Raw genomic sequence first — 5,738 nt, 5'->3', positions numbered from 1 at the left:
GAGCCTTGCGCCTGCGCAGCTCGGGTCGCAGTGTTGGCCCTGAAGTGGCGGCGGGCCGCTGTGGGGGTGTCAGCGGCTGCGGAGGGGCTGGGGGGGAGGGTGCTCGGAAGCGGGTATTTTTTGACAAATTAGCGTGATTCTTTTCTTGTTACAGAAGGGAAGTGGTAGCAGGAGGGTTTTCCAGAGCCGGAGCTCTGGAAGCAGCTGTCAGAGGCTGTGTGTGGAGACAGGACCTGAGGAGTGGCCTGGTCAGCAGCTGCTGTTGTATCGCCTTCTGCCGTGGACTCCGTGATCCTCATCGAGGCCTTGGCAGAGTGCATGCTCAGCCTGAATAATCCCACATCAGTTTCCTATATCCCTTACCAGTATTAGGAAGTCTCTGTTATTCAGATCTTCCTCTTATTGCACGTCTCTCTGAGAATAGGGTGTGCAATTTAATAGAAAACGAGTTATTTCTGTAAATAAGAACACATGCTGTGGTTCTCATGGCCAAACCTTCCTGATCAGTTGGCAGCAAGGCTGTCCTTGGTCTGGGATCCAAGGGCTAACAGGTTGGAAGGGGTTGGAATAGGATAGAGCAGAAATAGGATAGAATACAGTGGAATAAAATGGAAGGTAGGATAGGATAGAGTGGAACAGAGTAGAACAGAATCATAGAATGGCCTGGGTTGAAAAGGACCACAATGCTTATCTTATTCCAACTCCCTGCTGTGTGCAGGGTTGCCAACCAGCAGACCAGGCTGCCCAGAGCCACATCCAGCTTGGCCTTGAATGCCTCCGGGGATGGGGAAATAGAATAGAACAAAACAGTCTGAAGAAATCCACAGCAATTCCAACCACCCGACCTCTTAAGGGCTGACCAACATGTAAAGCATGAGCCCAACCCATTTAAAGCATTTTGTTATGGGTTTCAACCCTACCACTGAAAGGTGGAAGTGTAGATCAAAAAGGATCTGATCTCATGTCATAGAATGAACATTAAAGTAACAAGATTCCACGAAGATACAAATCTCCTGTTTTTTTTTTTTTTTTTTTTTTTTTTTAAGCATGCATGGGTTCTTTCCAAAATGCACAAGAAATACATACATACTTGTGTTTAAATACATTTAGTATTGAGTACCACCGGAGATGGCTTTTTCCCCTTGAAGGTTTTCCAGTGCAGTAACACATATTTCCATAATCCCGACTGTTTGCAAACAGAGCACAAATGACGTGGAGATGGCAATGATGCTTCCACCTGCAGCAATGGCAGCATCCCCAGCAATTGAATGCCACCCCAAACAGGCAGGTACAGGGGGACAGGGAGCTCGTGACCTCACGCAGGTGCACACAGCAATCTGCCCTGACATGTGTCTGGAGCCATAAACCTCATGAAAACGATAGATTACATTCATTACATTTTTTTACATCTATCTGCGAGTAGCTGCTGAATTAAACCTAACGCGGGAGATGAATCAGATCCTAAGGGGCGTCTGGGGGCTGATAGATCCGTAAAATAAACATAATCCCAACATCGAATCGATTACAAAGAAGGTGAGAAGAAGGCAGGGAGGGGAGCAGACGCTTCCAGGTACGAGCTGCGGTCGCTCGGCCCTGCAGCTCTCCTTACGGCCGTTCGGATTCGGATGCCGGGCTGCGTCTCCTCGCCCCCCCCCCCCCCTCGGTGCTCGGCCCCGCACCGAGCAGCCCCTCCCCCGCCGGCTCCCAGCCCGGCCGCACATCCGAGTGCATTATTTCAATTAGCCGAGCGCTCTTTGTTGCAAGGTGAAATCGTTCGCTCTCCGGGAAAGGTTTTTTATTGAATGCCTTCTAAATACTTGCATTGGTCACGTTGTCTGGAATTGAGTCTCTGTCACTAGTATTTCTGCGGTGACTTTGACCAGATCAATGACTGGAAAAGGCATTAAGGACACGTTGGTACGAGCGGGGCTCGGGTTCGGTTCTCAGTAGTAAAGAGAAACCGATAATGAGCAGATAAACGGCTTTCCTTTAACCCTTCGCGCTCTCGGGAGGCTCCAGCAAGTTTGCCGGGCTCTTCACGCCATCCCTTCGGGTGATGGAAAGCCGAACGCGGTTAAGGCAAATTCCTGCCGGCTACCCCACAGATCCGGGGCGAAACGCGGTCGGAATAACGAGAAAGTCGCTCCCAGGGCCGGTGGCAGCGGGGTCGGGCGGTCCGCGGCTGCGAGAAGTTGTTCCCAGCTCCGCCCGGCGGGCATCGCCTGAGCCCCGATCCTCGCCCATCCTGCTTCCCTAGCAAGAGCAGAAGGACACATGCTTGCAAACACCAGCCCAACCTGCGGGAAGAAGGATTTTGTTATTATTTTCCCCCGAAACGCCAGCACCTCATAAAAGTAGGCAGAGGGAGGCTGAGATTTGCTCTGCTCCCCGATGCCCACGCGATTCCCGGACCCGAGAGGGGATGGCGATGGCATTTGGCTTTTGGCTTTTTGTCTTTGGGCCGTTGGCATTTTGCCCCGGGGACATGGGGATCTCACCCAGCCTCCAGCTCGAGAGCGCTCTCGTTTTGCGATCTTGGTAAAGTCGTACATCCTCGGCTCGCTCACCGAGCCCTGCCTTGCTGCTTACCGAACCCGGCATTACCGAATCCCTCATTACCGAAGTTGTCTTAGTTATTAAAATAGAGGAAATGCCACATTTTCAATGGAAAGGAAGGTTCTACCTTCCTGACCTATTTTTCATTTCTGATTTAGAAGGGACCAAAAAAAAAAAAAAAAAAAAAAAAAAAGAAAAGAAAAAAACGAGATTAGCATGGAGATTGCGTTTCCAAGGACCTCGCCACTATTAAATAGACTGTTAAGTGCATTTTATGGCTGCAGCGTCTGCTCCCAGCTCAGTCCGGGAGACGCGCTGAGTTCATCCCTACCTGCTACATTGAACACTCACTGCCGCTCACGCTTTCCGCGGGCGTCACACCTCTGCTTTGTATCTTTTAAATCCAAAACGCTTCGTGGTTAGGACCGGGAACGCTTCGCTGTGACCCTGGGATGCGCGATGTCCCCCGGCGATCCGCGCTCTGCTACAGCCCGCTCCCAACGCGCATCTTCGGCACCCCCACCCTGGGATCCCACTGCCGCGGACCCAAAGGAGGGAGGAAAACACTCCTCGCTCTGGAATATCTCTCTGCAATAAAGAAACATTTTGAAATAACCACAAAAGGGTTTTTTTCCCGATTTTTATTTATTTATTTATTTATTTTTAATGCTCGGCACCCGTAAACCTTAAGCCCCGAGGGAATGGCCCCGACCGGTCCGTCCTTTCCCGTTCCCGGGCGATGCGAGCTTCGGGGGTTCGGAACTAAACCTCATTGCACCTTTCTCTGAGCGGGGCCTCGGCGGTTGTCATAAATAATCGCAGGGGTCGGGGCTGGGGGGGCTCTGAGTAAACTCTCCGTGCTGCGGAGTGCGGTCATTTTCCCAGTGCTTAGGATCTAGTTACTTTCAATGCACCCCAGAGACCAACATGACACGTCTTATACTAATAGGCATCTGTCAGCGGCCGCGTCAAGTTTGGCCATATGCGTCGGACGGTTTGGGGAAGAGGAAAAGGAGAGGATGGAGAAAAAGAGAAAGGAAAAAAAGGAAAAGGGGAAAATAGACAGAAAAATAAAAGAGGAGAAGGTGGGGAAGAGGGAGAAATAACGAATAGAATGGGGGGGGAAGAAGAGAAAAGGGGAAAAAAGAGAAAGGGGAAAAAGAGGAGAAAGGGGGAAAAAAAGGAAAGAAAAAAATAAGGAAAAAGGATATAAAGAGGGGAAAGGAAAAGGGGAAAATAAGAGAAAAGGAGGAAAAGAGAAATGAGAAAAGAAGAGAAAGGGGGAAACGAGAGAAAGGGGGAAAAAGGAAAAGAAACAAAAATAAAAAGAAAAAGGAAAGAAAAATGAAAAAAAATAAAGGAAAAACACCCACAACGGGGAAAGGGAAGGGAGAAAGAAAAAAATAAAGAGAAAGCAAAAGCCGTTCTGTGTCGGTGTCGGGCCGCTTGGATCGCCGCCCGATGCGGGCTCGGGTCCCCCCCACCCCGCCGCCCTGCCCGATACCGCGGCGATGCCGCCCCCCCCGGGGGTCCCGTTTTCGGTCCCCGCGCCCCCTGCAGCCCCGCGGCGGCACTGCAGCCCCCGGCCCTCACCTGCCCGCCGGGCCCCGCGCCCCGGGGCTGCCCCTTTCCCGGCCGCGGCCGCTCCGGAGCCGCTCCACCGTTGTCCTCCAGTGGGGAAAAGGCGGCGAGAAGGGGAAGGAGGGCCGCGGGGCCGGGAGGGGACGCCGCCGATTCGGCCGAGCGGCACATGCCGAGCCCGAGGTATCGCCGCTACGCGCGGAAATACGAGCGAGTCATTTTCTAAGCAACAAAAGGCTCAGCCGTGGAATGAGCCCGTTACCCAGCGGCGCCGGGAAGCCCGGGCTCAGCAGCTTTTGGAGCCTACAAGTGAACGCAGGCCGGGGCTCCTTCCTCTATTTATTGATTATTTTTCCCGGGGTGGGGGACACACTACAAAATAGCCGCCGGTGCGAAGCCGTGGGCCGCGCAGAGCAGCGCTGCTCTGCACCCAAAGCGCTCTGTGCGCTTCCTATTGCGCTCAGCCCCGCACTCGCAGCTCTCAGCCCCGTTCCCGCAACGCTCAGCCCCGTTCCCGCAGCGCTCAGCCCCGTTCCCGCAGCGCTCAGCCCCGTTTCCGCAGTTCTCAGCCCCTCACCCGCAACGCCAGCGCTCAGCCCCGTTCCCAAAGCGCTCAGCCCCGTTCCCGCAGCTCTCAGCCCCGTTCCCGCAGCTCTCATCTCCGTTCCCGCAGCCGTTCCCGCAGCGCCGCCGCTACCGCCGGAGCGTTCCCGAGTGGTGGAGCCGCGCGGTGTGTTTCGGAGGGGATGTGCGGAGGTGCGAAGGTTGACTTCGGGGAGAAATATACACGTACGGCTCCGTGGCAGAGCCGAGGACACTTTGCTTTTGTTTTGAGCTGCGGTCCCGCTCCTCCCGCACTCCCCGTCCCAAAACGAACACCGCGGATTCATCGGGGCGGGAAATGAACGCGGCCAAAACGAAACTCGCGACGGCCAAAGCAGCGCTGACCGAACCCGGCTCTGAACGCCGCCGTGATTTCAGCCACAAAAACCGCACAGAAATGTCGTGGGTTTTTGTTTTTGGTGTTTTTTTTTTTTTTTTTTTCTTCTATCCCGCGGCCGCCCCTTCGGAACGAGCTAAAAAAGGCCGTTCCCGTTCCGCGGAGCCGCTCCCCGGCACTCGGCGCTGCAAACGAAAGCTCCGCGCCGTGCCGCCGCTCCGCGATGCCGTTCTCCCGCAATGGAAACCGCGGACGCTCGGATCGCCCCAAGCTTTTCTGAGAGTCATTTCGCTCAGAAACAGCCGCCAAAGCCGCACCGCAGCGCTCCGGTTGGGGATGGGAAGGGGAACGGTCCGGCGCAGCGCGTTGGGCTTCGGCAAATCCCTACAATTAGGGGAGAAAAAAAAAAAAAAATCAAAATAATAGCAATAATAATAAATAACAATAATACTAATAAAACCACAACGAGGCGCGGATCGGATCCCTCAGATCTGCCCGGGGATCGGAGTTTGGGTTTGTTAGGAGGCGATTGGAAAGGAGCGGGGGCAGAACCGGATCGGCTGCGCGCTGCCCGCGGAGGTTGCGCGGATGTTACGCGCAGAGCCGCGGCTCCGGAGCGCAGCGCAGTGCCGCGGTGTCGGCGCGCACACGCACAAGGACG

This window comes from Meleagris gallopavo, chromosome 10 (genome assembly GCF_905368555.1).
Source record: "Meleagris gallopavo chromosome 10, MGAL_WU_HG_1.1, whole genome shotgun sequence".
NCBI lineage: Eukaryota > Metazoa > Chordata > Aves > Galliformes > Phasianidae > Meleagris > Meleagris gallopavo.
The sequence above is the reverse complement of the archived record's forward strand: the minus strand, read 5'-3'. Positions refer to the sequence as shown.